Source organism: Oncorhynchus masou, chromosome 22 (assembly GCF_036934945.1).
Source record: "Oncorhynchus masou masou isolate Uvic2021 chromosome 22, UVic_Omas_1.1, whole genome shotgun sequence".
Taxonomy (NCBI): Eukaryota; Metazoa; Chordata; class Actinopteri; order Salmoniformes; family Salmonidae; genus Oncorhynchus; species Oncorhynchus masou.
In genome coordinates this window covers 60,135,893-60,154,739 of record NC_088233.1, presented here as the reverse complement: position 1 = coordinate 60,154,739, position 18,847 = coordinate 60,135,893, and the positions used below count along the sequence as shown (strand labels likewise).

The window sequence follows — 18,847 nt, the reverse complement described above, 5'->3', positions numbered from 1 at the left end:
GATTAGCTATCACAACGTGCCATTGGAACACAGGAGTGATGGTTGCTGATAATGGGCCTCTGTACGCCTATGTAGATATTCCATTAAAAAATCTGCCGTTTCCAGCTACAATAGTCATTCAAAACATTAACAATGTCTACACTGTATTTCTGATCAAATTGATGTTACTTTGAATGTACAAAAAAATTGCTATTCTTTCAAAAACAAGGACATTTCTAAGTAACCCCAAACTTCTGTGTGTTTGTTTGTTTGTTATTGGGGTGACAGGTAGCCTAGTGAATAGAAAGTTGGGCCAGTAACGAAAGGTTACTAGATCGAATCCCTGAGCTGATGAGGTAAAAGTGCCTACCTCCTCTCTGTAAGCCATCTCGTTGTTGTTGGTGATCAGGCCTACTATTGTTGTGTATTGTCAGAGAACTTGATGGTGGAGTTGGAACTGTGTGAGCCCAAGCAATCGTGGGTATACAGGGAGTACAGGAGGGTACTAAGGATGCACACTTGTGGGGCCCCCGTGTTGAGGATCAGTGTGAAGGATGTAATGTTGCTTGACTTCACCACCTGTAGGTGGCCGATCAGGCATCCCAGGACCCAGTTGCATGGAGAGGAGTTTAGTCCGAAGGTCGTGAGCTTTGTGATGAGCTTAGAGGGCACTATGGTAATGAAAGCCAAGCAGTAGTTGACAAACAGCATCCTCATCTGCATTACTTTTGTATAGGTGGGTGAGGACACTGCAGTGCAATAGCGATTGCGTCGTCCATGGATCTGTCAGTGCAGTAGATTAATAGGAGAGGGTTGTGTGTGTTGGGGAGGGAGGTGGTCTTTGACGAGCCTCAAAGTATTTATAGTCAGTTCAGTTACTTTCCCTTTCTTGGGCACAGGGATGATAGTGGAAAATGCCAGAACTTATCAGCTTTGAGGGTTATGGATACCGTCTGCGAGGGTTAACACGCTTGAATGACTTACATACAGTTGAAGTCGGAAGTTTACATACACCTTATCCAAATACATTTAAACTCAGTTTTTCACAATTCCTGACATTTAATCCACATAAGAATTCCCTGTTTTAGGTCAGTTAGGATAACCACTATTTTAAGAATGTGAAATGATAGAATAATAGTAGAGAGAAGGATTTATTTCAGCTTTTATTTCTTAAATCACATTCCCAGTGAGTCAGAAGTTTACATACTAAACTAGTATTTGATAGTATTGCCTTTAAATTGCTTAACTTGAGTTAACTGTCTCTGGTATCCTTCCACAAGCTTCCCACAATAAGTTGGCCCATTCCTCCTGATATAGCTGGTGTAACTGAGTCAGGTTTGTAGGCCTCCTTGCTCGCACATGCTTTTTCAGTTATGCCCACAAATTTTCTATGGGATTGAGGTCAGGGCTTTGTGATGGCCATTTTAATACCTTGACTTTGTTGTCCTTAAGCCATTTTGCCACAACTTTGGAAGAATGCTTAGGGTCATTGTCCATTTGGAAGACCCATTTGCGACGAAGCTTTAACTTCCTGACTGATATCTTGATGTTGCTTCCATATATCCACATAATTTTCCTTTCCTCATGATATCATCTATTTTGTGAAGTGCACCAATCCCTCCTACAGCAAAACACCCCCACAACATGATGCTCCGTGCTTCACGGTGGGGATGGTGTTCTTCGGCTTGCAAGCATTCCTTTTTTCCCTCCAAACAGAACAATGGTCATTATGGCCAAAGAGTTCTATTTTTGTTTCATCAGACCAGAGGACATTTCTACAAAAAGTACGATCTTTGTCCCCATATGCAGTTGCAAACCGTAGCCTGGCAGTTTTGGAGCAGTGGCTTCTTCCTTGCTGAGCGGCCTTTCAGGTTATGTCATATATCAAATCAAAGTTTATTTGTCACGAATGCCGAATTCAACAGGTGTTGACCTTAAAGTAAAAGGCTTACTTACAGGCTCTAACCAATAGTGCAAAAAAAGGTGTTAGGTGAACAATCGGTAAGTAAGGAAATAACACGACAGTAAAAAGACAGGCTATATACAGTATCTAGGCTATAAAAGTAGCGAGGCTACATGCAGACACCGGTTAGTCAGGCTGATTAAGGTAGTATGTACATATAGATATGGTTAAAGTGACTGCGCATATATATGATGAACAGAGAGTAGCAGTAGCATAAAAGAGGGTTTGGCAGGGGTGGGTGGCGGGACACAATGCAGATAGCATGGTAAGCCAATGTACGGGAGAACTGGTTGGTCGGCCCAGTTGAGGTTGCATGTACATGAATGTATAGTTAAAGTGAATATGCATATATGATAAACAGACAGTAGTAGCAGTGTAAAAAGAGTGTTTGGGGGGGGGGGACGCACAATGCATATAGTCCTGGTAGCCATTTGATTACCTGTTCAGGAGTCTTATGGCTTGGGGGTAAAAACTGTTGAGAAGCCTTTTTGTCCTAAACTTGGCACTCCGGTACCGCTTGCCATGTGGTAGTAAAAAGAATAGTCTATAACTGGGGTGGCTGGGGTCTTTGACCATTTTTAGGGCTTTCCTCTGACACCACATGGTGTAGAGGTCCTGGATGGCAGGCAGCTTAGCCCCAGTGATGTGCCTTGCGGTCAGAGGCCGAGCAATTGCCATACCAGGCAGCTGTAGAACCATTTTAGGATCTCACGACCCATGCCAAATCTTTTTAGTTTCCTGAGGAGGAATAGGCTTTGGCGTGCCCTCTTCACGACTGTCTTGGAGTGTTTGGACCATTCTAGTGTTCGGTCCTCCTTTTTCTGTAGTCCACAATCATCTCCTTAGTCTTGGTTACGTTGAGGGATACGTTGTTATTCTGGCACCACACGGCCAGGTCTCTGACCTTCTCCCTATAGGCTGTCTTGTCGGTGATCATGCCTACCACTGTTGTATTGTCTGCAAACATAATGATGGTGTAGGACTTGTTATGTGGATATAGATACTTTTGTACCCGCTTCCTCCAGCGTCTTCACAAGGTCCTTTTGATGTTGTTCTTGGGATTGATTTGCACTTTTCGCACCAAAGTACGTTCATCTCTAGGAGACAGAATGCGTCTCCTTCCTGAGCGGTATGACGGCTGTGTGGTCTCATGGTGATTATACTTGCATACTATTGTTTGTACAGATGAATGTGGTACCTTCAGGTGTTTGGAAATTGCTCTCAAGGATGAACCAGACTTGTGGAGGTCTACATTTTCTTTTTCTGAGGTCTTGGCTGATTTCTTTTGATTTTCCCATGATATCAAGCAAAGAGGCACTGAGTTTGAATGTAGACCTTGAAATACATCCACAGTTACACCTCCAATTGACTCAAATGATGTCAATTAGCCTATCAGAAGCTTCTAAAGCCATGACATAATTTTCTGGAATTTTCAAAGCAGTTTAAAGGAGGTCGACTGTACACTTCTGACCCACTGGATTTGTGATACAGTGAAATAATCTGTCTAAACAATTCTTGTAAAAATTACTTGTGTCATGCACAAAGTAGATGTCCTAACCGACTTGCCAAAACTATAGTTTGTTGACAATACATTTTTGGAGTGGTTGAAAAATGAGTTTTAATGACTCCAACCTAAGTGTATGTAAACTCCCGACTTCAACTGTAGGTCCTCTGTGAAGACAGTAAACATGTAGCCCTTGTTGTCCTCAGGGGCTCTCCTCAGCAGCTCAGTCGTTATGCTCGTCCGCAACGTGACTGGTTTTCTGTTTATAATCCATGATCGTTAGAAGCCCCTGCCACATACGCCTTGTGTCCGACCTGCTGCATTGCTCCTCCACTTTGTCCTTATACTTGTCTCGCCATCCTGATCGATCTAAGTAGGTGGTATTTGTACTGTTTAACCATACATTAGTCCCCGGTCTCCTTGCCATGTTACCTGTGTATATGCAGCATCTCTCGCTTTTCTTCATGTGAAGACACGCATGCATACACACACGCACACGTGTGTTTCTGGCACTGACACCATAAATGATGTCATGGCAGTAGAAACCACGGTACTGTGGCAGGCTGGTGGCAGGGTCAGGTGGAATGAGATGGGGGGGATAGAATAGAGGGTATGGAAGTCGGGTTAGGAACGATAGGTGGGTGAGATGGTTAATTACAAGCCCTAAACCAAAAAAGCAGTTTTAAGAAACAATACGTGTTAAAGTATTTAATTAATAAACTGAAGTAAATAATAAATAAATGGAAAGATTAAGAAAATAGAAAAATAACAAATAATTAAAGGTCAACAATAAATAACAGTGATGAGGCTATATAGAGGGGGTACTGGTTATCCTGGCACCACACTGCCAGGTCTCTGACCTCCTCCCTATAGGTTTCATCATTATCGGTGATCAGACCGACCACTGTTGTGTCGTCGGAAAACTTAATGATTGTGTTGGAGTCGTGCCTGGCCGTGCAGTCATGAGTGAACAGGGAGTACAGGTGGGGACTTAGCACGCACCCCCGAGGGGTCCCGTGTTGAGGGTCAGCGTGGCAGATGTGTTGTTACCTACCCTTACCACCTGGGGGCGGCCGTCAGGAAGTCCAGGATCCCACTGCAGAGGGAGGTGCTTAGTCCCAGTGTCCTTAGCTTAGTGTGGAGCTTTGAGGACACTACAGTGTTGAATGCTGAGCTTTAGTGAATGAATAGCATTCTCACATAGGAGTTCCTTTTGTCCAAGTGGAAAAGGCAGTGTGGAGTGCAGGCGAGATTGCATCATCTGTGGATCTGTTTATGCGGTATGCAAATTGGAGTGGGTCTAGGGTTTCTTGATAATGGTATTGGTGTGAGCCATGACCAGCCTTTCAAAGCACTTCATGGCTACAGACGTAAGTGCTATGGGTCAGTAGTCATTTGGTCTTCTTGGGCACAGGGACTATGGTGGTCTTCTTGAAAAATGTTGGTATTACAGACTCGGTCAGGGACAGGTTGAAAATGTCAGTGAAGACACATGCCAGTTGGTCAAAGCATGCTCAGAGTACACATCCTGATAATCTGCCTAGCCCTGTAGCCTTATAAATATTGACCTGTTTATTCTCACAGTAGAGTCCCACCTGTTCAACATCCAGTGAAATTCGAGAGCGCCAAATTCAAAAACCAGAAACACTCAATATAAAAATTCATGAAACATACCACTGTTATACATCGGTTTAAAGATGAACTTCTTGTTAATCCAACCATGGTGTCAGATTTCAAAAAGGCTTTATGGCGAAAGCATACCATGCGATTTGCTGAGAACAGCGCCCAGCAGACAAATCATTACAAACAGCAACCAGCCAAGTAGAAGAGTTACACAATTCAGAAATAATGATACAATTAATCACTTACCTTTGATGATCTTCATATCGGTGCACTTACAAGACTCCCATTTACTCAATAAATGTTTGTTTTGTTCAATAAAGTCTATCTTTATATCCAAAAATCCTTTTCTTCAGTAATCCACAGGCTCAAACGGAGTCACAACAGCCAGACGGAAAATCCAAATAGTATCTGTAAAGTTCATAGAAACATGTCAAAGGATGTTTATATTCAATCCTTAGGTTGTTTTTGCCTAAATAATCAATATTTCAACCCGACAATAACGTCGTCAATATAAAAGGTAAACAAGAAAGGCGCACTTTCGGGATTGCGCATGAAAAAGCTCTGTGACAGTCTAGGGTCCAGTCTTTGAGTGCTCTTACTCCCTCATTTTTTTAGAATACAAGCCTGAAACTATTTCTAAAGACTTACATCTAGTGGAAGCGCAATTGAGTCCTAAGTCAATGGATACTGTAATGGCATTGACTAAACTCCCAAAATTAAAAAAATCCTACTTCCTGGATGGATTTTTCTCAGGTTTTCGCCTGCCAAATCAGTTATGTTATACTCACAGACACAATTTTAACAGTTTTGGAAACTTTAGTGTTTTCTATCCAACTCTACCAATTATATGCCTATCCTAGCTTCTGAGCCTGAGTAGCAGGCAGTTTACTTTGGGCATGTTTTTCGTCTGGAGGTGAAAATAGTGCCCCCTACCCTAGAGAAGTTAAGGGTCTTACTCACATCAGCGTAATCATCTGGAACACCTGGTGCTCTCATTTATGCTTCAGTGTTGCTTGCCTCGAAACGCACATAGAAGTAATTTAGCTTGTCTGGTAGGCTTGTGTCACTGGGCAGCTTGCGGCTGTACTTCCCTTTGTAGTCCGTAACAGTGTGTCCCTTATTGCCACTTTGTCCCGTATTGAGGCAATGCCCATTTGATTGTTCTTCAGAGGGCATAGCGGGATTTCTTACGCTTCCGGGTTAGAGCCCTGTTCCTTGAAAGCTGCAGCTCGACCCTGTAGCTCAGTGCTGATGTTGCCTGTAATCCATGGCTTCTGGTTGGGGTATATATGTATGGTCACTGGGGACAACGTCATCAATGCACTTATTGATGAAGCCAGTGACTGATGTGGTGTACTCCTCAATGCCATCGGAAGAATCCCGGAATATAGGGAAGGACGCTTTTGTATGCATCTCTGTGTGTGGAGTAAAGGTAGTCTAGAGTTTTTTTTGTCCTCTGGTTGCACATGTAACATGCTAGTAATGAGGTTAAACAGATTTAAGTTTCCCTGCATTAAAGTCCCCAGCCACTAGGAGTGCCACCTCTAGAAGAGGATTTTCTTGTTTGCTTATGGCCTTATAGAGCTTGTTGAGTGCAGTCCTAGTGCCAGCAACAGTTTGTTTTAGTAAATAGACAGCCACAAAAAAAATATATGAAAACTTTCTTGTTAAATAGTGTGGTCTACAGCTTATCATGAAATACTCTATCTCAGGCGACCAAATATTAGATTCCGTGCACCAGCTGTTATTGACAGACCGCCACCCCTTGTCTTTACCGGAGGCAGCTGTTCTATCTTGCCGATGCATGGAAAACGCAGCCAGCTGTATGTTATCAATGTCGTCATTCAGCCATGACTGGATGAAATACAATATATTCGTTTTTAATGTTAGGGCTAGGGTCCTTTTTTTTCTCAACTTCTGGCTGCCTGACGTCCCCAAAGTAAACTGCCTGTTGCTCAGGCCCTGAAGGCAGGATATGCATATAATTGGTACCATTGGAAACAAGACACTTTGAAGTTTGTAGAAATGTTAAAATAATGTAGGAGACTAACACAATAGATATGGGAGGAGAAAATTCAAAGAAAAACCAACCGGAAATGTATTTTTTTTGAGAGCCCATGCTCTTCCAATGGAACGTATGGGGAAATGATTAAATCTATCTTCCAGTGTGCAATTGCTATGTCTTCCACTGGGTGTCAGTAGTCTTTGTTCAAGGTTTCAGGCTTGTTTCTTCCAAAACGAAGAAATATGAGTTACTACAGGGACGCAGACATGGAAATCCGTGTACGCGTGCGCGATGAAGAGGACACACCTGCTAATATCGTTTTCCTATTGAACATACTACTTTCCGTATGAAATATTATAGTTTAATTACATTTTAGGGTATCTGAGGATTAAATAGAAACATATTTTGACTTGTTGAAACAACGTTTAGGTGTGGATTTTAGGATTCCTATCTTGGCATGTTGAACTAGTGGATTACTCAAATCGATGGCGCCAACTAAAGTGACTTTTTGGGATATAAAGAAGGATTTTATCTAACAAAACTACACTACATGTTATAGCGGGGTCCCTTTTCGATGACAAATCAGAGGAAGATTTTCAAATAGTAAATGAATATTTCATCGCTATTTGTGAATTTATGAAACCTGTGCCGGTGGAAAAATATTTTGATGTGGGGCGACATCCTCAAACAATCGCATGGCATGCTTTCACTGTAATGGTTACTGTAAATTGGACAGTGCAGTTAGATTAACAAGAATGTAAGCTTTAAACCAATATGACACTTGTATGTACCTAAATGTATAATATCCATAATTTGTATGATTATTTATTTGAATTGTGCGCCCTCCAGTTCACCGGAAGTTGTCTCACTAGCCTTAATGTCCCGTTGGTAGGATAGTCTTGATCAGAGCTCATCCAGTTTATTATCCAATGATCGCACGTTGGCAAATAGGACTGGTGGTAGAAGGGGGGTACGCACTGGCCTTCGGATTCTAACAAGACACCGCAACCTACGACCCCTAAATGTCCTCTTCATCTGAATGACTGGGATTTGGGTCTTGTCCGGCGTCTGAAGTAAATCCTTTGCGTCCGATTTGTTGTCTGTCAGCGTACCAGTGTTTTGTTGCTTGTCATTGTATTTTTTATTTATTTTTGTGGACCACAGGAAGAATGCATAAAGCAAATGGGGATCCAAATAAACACAGAATTCTCTGGCTGAATTGATTACATCAACTACATCAAACCACCTTGAATCTCTGCCATTTTCATTAGATATATATATAGAGAGAGAGGTATAGAGAGAGCTATATAGGGAATAGGGTACCATTTACTGCTTCCCCCTCCCCCTCCAAAGAACTACCTTAAATATCCTTATTTTTCTCCCCTTGGCTGTGAGCCACCTTAAATGGCTGCCCTCCCTTCATATGGAAAGAGGAAACCGTTTCCATAGCAACCACCAGAGGAAGTCTCTTTTTTTTAATCTTTGGAGCTGAGGGCTCTGTTGTCTCTAATCCATGCCTCTCAAATAGAGAGCAAAAATGAGAAACTGAGAATGTTGGTAATAGCGAGTGTGTAATTGTGTTTGCAGTATGAAATGTATGGATGTGTATCAGCAATGTTAAGTGTGTGTGTGGTTTAAGCTCTGATTCATATTACACTTGGATACGTGACTGAATGAGCGTAACACATATCTTCTATGACACTAAATCAATTGACGCCACACATGCATCAACTCAGCCTAAAATAGATAGTAACACATAGCACAGACAGTTTACATGAGCGTGTGGGTCATTATGTAGATGGGTAGTTGTGCAAAAATGTGATGTGCTGGGTATAACTTCAGTTTGAGTGGTTTGTGTGTGTCTTGCATCTCGGATATTAAAACAAATTTTGAATCCTCTGCATTAGATGACTCATTCATCGTTTCTCTCTTACACACACACACACACACACACACACACACACACACACACACACACACACACACACACACACACACACACACACACACACACACACACACACACACACACACACACACACACACACACACACACACACACACACACACACTCCCCCTGACCATCAGAACACTGCAGGAACTCATCTGAATCATATCCGAGCTCAGGAAGGAAGCACACTCATACAAGGGGTGGTTCATAGAATTACATATACAGTGGGGCAAAAAAGTATTTAGTCAGCCACCAATTGTGCAAGTTCTCCCACTTAAGAAGATGAGAGAGGCCTGTAATTTTCATAATAGGTACACTTCAACTATGACAGATAAAATTAGAAAGAAAAATATCCAGAAAATCATACTGTAGGATTTTTAATGAATTTATTGGCAAATTATGGTGGACAATAAGTATTTGGTCACCTACAAACAAGTAAGATTTCTGGCTCTCACAGACCTGTAACTTCTTTACGAGGCTCCTCTGTCCTCCACTCGTTACATGTATTAATGGCACCTGTTTGAACTTGTTATCAGTATAAAAGACACCTGTCCACAACCTCAAACAGTCACACTCAAAACTCCACTATGGCCAAGACCAAAGAGCTGTCAAATGACACCAGAAACAAAATTGTAGACCTGCACCAGGCTGGGAAGACTGAATCTGCAATAGGTAAGCAGCTTCGTTTGAAGAAATCAACTGTGGGAGCAATTATTGGGAAATGGAAGACATACAAGACCACTGATAATCTCCCTCGATCTGGGGCTCCATGCAAGATCTCACCCCGTGAGGTCAAAATGATCACAAGAACGGTAAGCAAAAATCCCAGAACCACACGGGTGGACCTAGTGAATGACCTGCAGAGAGCTGGGACCAAAGTAACAAAGCCTACCATCAGGAACACACTACGCCGCCAGGGACTCAAATCCTGCAGTGCCAGATGTGTCCCCCTGCTTAAGCCAGTACATGTCCAGGCCCGTCTGAAGTTTGCTAGAGAGCATTTGGATGATCCAGAAGAAGATTGGGAGAATGTCATATGGTCAGATGAAACCAAAATATAACTTTTTGGTAAAAACTCAACTCGTCATGTTTGGAGGACAAAGAATGCTGAGTTGCATCCAAAAAACACCATACCTACTGTGAAGCATGGGGGTGGAAACATCAAGCTTTGGGGCTGTTTTTCTGCAAAGGGACCAGGACGACTGATCTGTGTAAAGGAAATAATTAATTGGGCCATGTATCGTGAGATTTTGAGTGAAAACCTCCTTCCATCAGCAAGGGCATTGAAGATGAAATGTGGCTGGGTCTTTCAGCATGACAATGATCCCAAACACACCACACACAAGGTCCTGGAGTGGCCTAGCCAGTCTCCAGATCTCAACCCCATAGAAAATCTTTGGAGGGATTGAAAGTCCGTGTTGCCCAGCAACAGCCCCAAAACATCACTGCTCTAGAGGAGATCTGCATGGAGGAATGGGCCAAAATACCAGCAAAAGTGTGAGAGAACCTTGTGAAGACTTACAGAAAACATTTGACCTCTGTTATATACCCTTAGTTGGCAATGACAAAGTATTGAGATAAACTTTTGTTATTGAACAAATACTTTTTTTCCACCATAATTTGCAAATAAATTCTTGAAAAATCCTACAATGTGATTTTCTTTATTTTTTTCTAATTTTGTCTGTCATAGTTGAAGTGTACCTATGATGAAAATTACAGGCCTCTAATCTTTTTAAGTGGGAGAACTTGCACAATTGGTGGTTGACTAAATACTTTTTTGCCCCACTGTATAATCAGAAATTGTAACGGCGTTCTTCGTTTGTCGAAAGGGAGTCGGACCGAAATGCAGCGTGTTGGTTACTCATGTTTTTTAATGAAACAAATGACGATTACATGAAAATACTGAGACAAATACAAAACAACAAAACGGAACGTGAAACCTAATGACAGCCTATCTGGTGAAACAACACAGAGACAGGAACAATCACCCACGAAATACACAGTGAAACCCAGGCTACCTAAATACGGTTCCCCATCAGAGACAACAAGAATCACCTGACTCTGATTGAGAACCGCCTCAGGCAGCCAAACCTAAACTAAACACATGCCTAATCAACCACAATCCCAATGCCTACAAAAACCCCAATACGACAACATAATAACATAAACCAATATCACACCCTGGCCTGACCAACTAATTAACTAAAACACAAAATACTAAGACCACGGCGTGACAGAACCCCCCCCCCCTAAGGTGCGGACTCCCGGACGCACCTCAAAACCATAGGGAGGGTCCGGGTGGGCGTCTGTCCATGGTGGCGGTTCCGGCTCGGGACGTGGACCCCACTCCATAAATGTCATAGTTCCTCCCCTTCGCGTCCTGGGATAATCCACCCTCGCCGCCGACCATGGCCTAATAGTCCTCACCCAGAACCCCACTGAACTGAGGAGTAGCTCGTGACTGAGGGGCAGCTCGGGACTGAGGGGCAGCTCGGGACTGAAGCAGCTCGGGACTGAGGGGAAGCTCGGGACTGAGGGGCAGCTCAGGACTGAGGGGCAGCCCAGCACTGAGAGGAAGCCCAGCCAGGCAGTTGAATCCGGCAGATCCTTGCTGGCTGGCAGTTCTGGCAGATCCTGGTTGACTGGCGGATCTGGAAGAGTCTGGTTGACTAGCAGATCTGGAAGAGTCTGGTTGACTAGCAGATCTGGAAGAGTCTGGTTGACTGGTGGATCTGGAAGAGTCTGGTTGACTGGCAGATCTGGAAGAGTCTGGTTGACTGGCAGATCTGGAAGAGTCTGGTTGACTGGCAGATCTGGAAGAGTCTGGCTGACTGGCAGATCTGGAAGAGTCTGGCTGACTGGCAGATCTGGAAGAGTCTGGCTGACTGGCAGATCTGGAAGGCAGACTGGCGGATCTGACTGGCAGACTGGCGGATCCTGGCAGACTGACGGCTCTGGCTGCTTCATGCTGACTGACGGCTCTGGCTGCTCCATGCTGACTGGCGGCTCTGGCTGCTCCATGCAGATTGACAGCTCTGGTGGCTTCTTGCAGACTGACAGCGCTGACTGTTCCATGCAGACTAACAGCTTTGAGAGCTCCTTGCCGACTGGCAGCTCCTTGCAGACTGGCAACTCCATGCAGACTGGCAGCTTCATGCAGACCGGCAGTTCCTTGCAGACTGGGCGCTCCTTGCAGACTGGCAGTTCCTTGCCGACCGGCAACTCCATGCAGTCTGGCACCTCCATGCAGACTGGCAGCTCCATGCAGACTGGCAGCTCCTTGCAGACTGGCAGCTCCTTGCAGACTGGCAGCTCCTTGCAGACTGGCAACTCCATGCAGACTGGCAGCTCCATGCAGACTGGCAGCTCCTTGCAGACTGGCAGCTCCTTGCAGACTGGCAACTCCATGCAGACTGGCAGCTCCTTGCAGACTGGCAGCTCCTTGCAGACTGGCAGCTCCTTGCAGACTGGCAGCTCCTTGCAGACTGGCAGCTCCAAGCAGACTGGCAGCTCCATGCAGACTGGCAGCTCTGGCTGCTCCAAGCAGACTGACAGCTCGGGCCTCTCAATGCAAACTGGCATCTCTGGCTGCTCCATGCAGACTGACAGCTCTGACTGCTCCATGCAGGCTGACAGCTCTGACTGCTCCATGCAGGCTGACAGCTCCTTGCAGACTGGCAGCTCCTTGCAGACTGGCAGCTCTGGCTGCTTCATGCAGACTGGCAGCTCAGGCTGCTCCGAACAGGCAGGAGGCTCCGGCAGCGCTGTAGAGGAGGAAGGCTCTAGAAGCGCTGAACAGGCGGGAGACTCCGGTAGCACAGGAGAGGAGAAAGGCTCTGATAGCGCTGAACAGACAGGAGACTCCAGCAGCGCTGTAGAGGAGGAAGGCTCTAGAAGCGCTGAACAGGCGGGAGACTCTGACAGCGCAGGAAAGGGAGAAAGCGCTGACTGCGCTGAACAGGCGAGGCGCACTGAAGGCCTGGTGCGTGGTACTGGAACTGGTGGTACTGGATCGAGGACACGCACAGGAAGCCTGGTGCGGGGAGCTGCCACCGTAGGACTGGTGTGTGAAGGTGGCACAGGATGGACTGGACCGTGAAGGTGTACTGGAGAGCCTGAGAGCAGGACTGGCACAGGACGTGCAAGGCTAGGTAGGTACACAGGAGACCTAGTGCGTGAGGCTGGCACATTTTTCACCAGCCGACTAACACGCACCTCAGGACTAGTATGGAGCGCTGACCCAGGTGCCATTAAATCCCCGACACGCTCCGTCGGACAAATCTTGTACCTAAAGCACCAAGCTAGCAACTCCCTCATTACTCTCTCCTCCAATTTCCCCATTAACTCCTTCACAGTCTCTGCTTCGTTCACCTCCAACACCGATTCTGGTCTCCTCCTTGGCTCCTCACGATAAACAGGGAGAGTTGGCTCAGGTCTGTCTCCTGACTCAGCCACTCTCCCTCTGAGCCCCCCCCATACATTTTTTGGGCTGACTCATGGGCTTTCCTCTGCGCCACCGTGATTGCCTCTCCAACTCCATTCTCCTATAGCCCTCTTCGCACTGCTCCAGCGAATCCCAGGCGGGCTCCGGCACTCTCTCTGGGTCGACCGCCCACCTGTCTATTTCATCCCACGTCGTATACTCCATGCTTCTGCTGTCCATAACGACCTCCCTTCGCTGCTCCTGCTGTCGCTGCCTGTTAACACGCTGCACGGGCCGTGTGTGGTGGGTGATTCTGTAACGGCGTTCTTTGTTTGTCGAAAGAGAGTCGGACCAAAATGCAGCGTGTTGGTTACTCATGTTTTTTAATGAAACAAATGACGATTACATGAAAATACTGAGACAAATACAAAACAACAAAACGGAACGTGAAACCTAATTACAGCCTATCTGGTGAAACTACACAGAGACAGGAACAATCACCCACGAAATACACAGTGAAACCCAGGCTACCTAAATACGGTTCCCCATCAGAGACAACAAGAATCACCTGACTCTGATTGAGAACCGCCTCTGGCAGCTAAACCTAAACTAAACACACCCCTAATCAACCACAATCCCAATGCCTACAAAAAACCCAATACGACAACACAATAACATAAACCCATGTCACACCCTGGCCTGACCAACTAATTAACTAAAACACAAAATACTAAGACCAAGGCGCGACAGAAATATAGTTGCAAGCAACCATGGCAGGGCTCAATCTATAGCCCCACAGCGTCACCTTCAGGACAAATTGGACACAGCCCTAGGATGAGCTATGTCTGTACTCCTTTACACACTGGCCAAATATCACAACCCCAAATCAAGCAGATCATGCAACATCTACAGTATATAAATCAATTACACAATGCATGACGAGCAAACACAAAAAGGAAAACACAATCATGAAACAAATACATTATTCGGTAAACAAGCCATCTAACATAAACATGAATTGCCTATAGGTACCAACTTTAAGGAGTTTTGGAGATCATTCCCCATGAGGTGCAAAAAAACTAAAAGCAGATTTACCTAACTCTGTTGACATTGAAGGGATCTCCAGGGTTAGCCATCCCTGAGTCCAGGTCTGGTAACTTATACGTCTGAAGATCAGCAATGAACTAAGTTATGGTGGAAGTTTATGCAAGAGGGCTTTTTAGACAAAAAGAGCGCAATGCATCGATCTACGAGACTTCCTGATACAAAATGTAATGATGATGTGTGCTGAGCCCGTAATAAAGTGCAATGCACGATGATAAACTCCATCCAGTGGCGTTAATACAGTGGCAGCTGCATTCAGATAGACGATATCGCCATAGTCAATTACCGTAATGAATGTTGACTGAATGATTTGTTTTCTGCTATTTAATGAAAGACGGGACCTGTTCATTTAGAAGTCTATTTACATTTTTTATATCTTAACCAACTCAACATGCTTTTATATATTTATAAGTGGGGACACGATCCATTGCACGTGTTAATACAAAAAAAACAATGTTTTAAGTGAAATATTATCTTTTGTTTGAAGCCGAAAAAGACAGGAAATTCAAAAGCTAATTTGACTCATGCACTAACAAGGCTTTTCAGCATAAGCAGATTGATTTGTACTTTATTGACCTACTATACTTCAACAACAGATGTACTCACATTGGATCATTTAATTAGGATTCAAGCCTTCTCTCAAACAGCCTAACACATACTCTTAGAGTAGGTTTAATATCTACTTATTAATGTAAATGTGTTTTTTCACGTAAGACATATTCCACTTCCAGTCAATCAAACATTATGGGGAGGTTTTCCCAGACACAGATTAAGCCTAGTCCTGGACTAAAAAGCAAGATCAATGGAAAATCTCCAGACAAAAAGTATTTCTAGTCCAGGACTAGGTGTAATCTGTGTCTGCTCCTTAACCCTACATTTGACCAAGCATAATACATAAGCCTACTGAGACAAGGTAGTTTACAGGTTTAGAACATATTTTGAAGTTATACATGGTTTATGTTCCTGTTATAAACAATGGGGTAATGTATTTGTACTTGTATTTATTGTGGATTCTCAATAGCTGCTGCCAAAGCAGAAGCTACTCTTCCTGGGTCCAGCAAATTTAAGACCGTTTATACAATTTTAAAAACATTGCAATACCTTCACAGATTTCCAACACCCTGTGTGACCTCAGGCCCCTATTCCACCACTACCACATATCTACAGTACTAAATCCATGTGTATGTACAGTGCTTATGTGTATGCATGTGTCTGTGCCAATATTTGTGTTGCTTCACAGTCCCCGCTGTTCCATAATGTTTTTTTTCTGTTTTGAAATCTAATGTTACTGCTTGCATCAGTTACTTGATGTGGAATAGAGTTCCATGTAGTCATGGCTGTATGTAGTACTGTGTGCCTCCCATAGTCTGCCCTGACTTGGGAACAGTGAAGAGACCTCTTGTGGCATGTCTTGTGGGGTATGTGCATGGGTGTCCGAGCTGTGTGCCAGGAGTTTAGACAGACAGTTTGGTGCATTCAACCTCATAAATAAAAGAAGTGACAGTCAATCTCTCCTCCACTTTCAGCCAGGAGAGATTGACATGCATATTATTAATATTAGCTCTCTGTGTACATCCAAGGGCCAGCCGTACTGCCCTGTTCTGAGCCAATTGCAGTTTTCCTAAGTAATTTTTTGTGGCACCTGACCACGCGACTGAACAGTAGTCAAGGTGCGACAAAACTAGGGTCAGGACCTGCTGTAGGACCTGCCTTGTTGATAGTGTTGTTAAGAAGGCAGAGCACCACTTTATTATAGACAGACGTCTCCCCCTCTTAGCTAATGCATCAATATGTTTTGAACATAACAGTTTACAATCTAGGGTTGCTCCAAGCAGTTTAGTCATCTCAAATTGCTTAATTTCCACATGATTTATTACAAGGTTTAGTGAGTGTTTTGCTCTAAATACAATGCTTTACGTTTCAGAAATATTTAGGGCTAACTTATTACTTGACACCCACTCTGAAACTAACTGCAGCTCTTTGTTTAGTGTTGCAGTCATTCCAGTCACTGTAGTAGCTGACATGTATAGTGTTGAGTCATCCGCATACGTAGACACTCTGGCTTTACTCAGGCAGTGGCATGTTGTTAGTAAAAAATGTAAAAAGCAAGGGGCCTAGACATCTACCCTGGGGAATTCCTGATTCTAACTGGATTAGATTTGAGAGGCTTCCATTAAAGCACACCCTCTTTGTTCTGTAAGACAACTATTCATTTGAATGCTAGAAGCTTCATCCAAAAGCTAGATTTGATTGAAATACTGGTCTCACAATCACATGCTGACATATCGATTATATCTGAATCCTGGCTCTGCGTCTCTGTTCCAGACTCAGATGTTCATTTAGCTGGGTAAAATGTCTACAGAGCAGACAGAGTGGGTAAAGGTGAAGGTATTGCCATATTTGTTGAATGCAACCTAGATGTCAGTGTCCATTTCAACTTATGTTCCGAAACAGTATGAATGCTTAGTTGTAAATGTGGTCCTTGGTCATAATGCACTATTAACGCTAGCAGGAGTTTATCGCCCACCATCAACTCCGGTGTCTGGTCGATGCAAATTGTTTGAGTTAAAACCTCTTGGGGTTAGGGGGCAGCATTTTAACTTTTGGATAAATAGCATGCCCAATTTCAACTTCCTGCTACTCATGCCAAGAAAATAAGATATGTAAATTATTAGTAGATTTGGATGGAAAACACTGAAGTTTCTAAAACTGTTTGAATCATTCCTGTAACAGAACTTATGTAGCAGGCTAAACCTGAGGACTAACCTTTTTTTTGAGGTCTCTGTCTGTTCAGTAAGTTCTCGTTGGCAAACGATATTTCTTAGGAACTGGTTTTCCTAAGCAGAAATTAACAACATAAATGTGTGTGTGCCTAACACAGGGAGAGAGAGAGGAGGGCTCTATTTGGATGTCTTAGACAGGAACTCACAGGTAGCGCCTGAGGAGACGCTGGTGATCGGCGGGGACTGGAACTGTACAATGGATTTTCCGAAAGATAGAAATGGGGAAGGGCCTCATTCATTGTCAGTGGGAGTGTTAAGGGATATCATTAATCAGTTCGACCTAGTGGATGTTTGGAGAACTAAACATCCAAACACAAGACAGTATACATGGGTGAAGGTTTTCGGGGCTAGGGTGAGTGCAGCCCGACTTGAACGTTTTTACATGTTCAGGAATCAGAGTAATAGGCTGTTGGGCACTACCATTCTCCCGGTGAGGTTTACGGATCACCACATAACCATGGCTTGGCTGTCTATTTCACCAGGGCCTCGGCAGGCATCCTATCGTATGAGTAGAGTATAATAGAGTAGAGTACAATAGTGTATGAGTCTCTGAGTCTGGTGGGATGTGGGGAAAGTCCAAATTTGGCTTTTCTGTCAACAGTATACAGCTCTCTCATCCTCAGTTTCAAGGAGAGATTTAGGGGAACTCGAGCGTAGTATTAGTGGACCATGAGTATCTGTTTAATGTGATGTCTGTGTTTGGGAAAAGTTTTTTGACTTGTGTGAATCTATTGTATGCTGGGGCATCATGTATAGGTGGTGTAGGTGTATAGGTCAAGGTGGGAGGAGGGCTCAGTAGGCCAGTCTGGGTGAGACTGAGCATTAGACAAGGATGCCCTATATCGAGGCAGTTATATACACTAGCCATTGAGTCTGCTCTCAGACCTGCAACGCAAGCTGGTGGACTTTTTCTGGTCGGGCCATCACTGGTTGAAGGCGCAGTGATGTACTTGACCATCCATGAAGGAGGACAGGGCCTGGTGGAACTGGAGAGCAGGGTGGCTGCTTCCTGACTAAAGGTGGTGCAGAGACTGCTGTACCATACTGATGTTGGCTGGAGGGAGCCAGCATGCGCTGCTGAGGAGAGCTGGCGGATTAGGGTTGGACCGGCAACTGTTCCTCATGAGGCTGGAGGGGCTGAGTACAGCAGGTCTCTGATTTTTACTCTGTGGTGCTGAGGGCCTGGCAGCTGCTAAGGCCCACACGAGAAGGGGATGTGGAGCCTGGGGTGTAGGAGGAGCCTATCTTCCACAACCCAGCCATTCCTTTGAGATCGGTTCAGTCACCCACCCTGCAGAGGCAACTGATGGCAGCGGGTTTACAAAGGCTGGGCGACCTGCGACTGCTGGGAGAGGAGGGGTGGAAAACCCCGGAAGTCCTGGCACAACAAACAGGAATAATGTATCTTAGGCTGCTGGGGAGATTCCTGGAGGAGGTCCAGGATGCACTGTCTGAGCCGGTAAGAGGGGTGTTTGAGTGGCCAAAGGGGGATGGGCCACCAATGTTTCTGCC

At 44.5% G+C, this 18,847-nt stretch overlaps 1 protein-coding gene across 5 annotated transcripts in view; it reads right to left on the bottom strand.

The window, feature by feature from the left end:
* The window catches only part of LOC135509743 (membrane-associated guanylate kinase, WW and PDZ domain-containing protein 2-like), a 314,746-nt gene that overhangs the window by 123,355 nt on the left and 172,544 nt on the right, over positions 1–18,847 (bottom strand). The window lies entirely within an intron of this gene.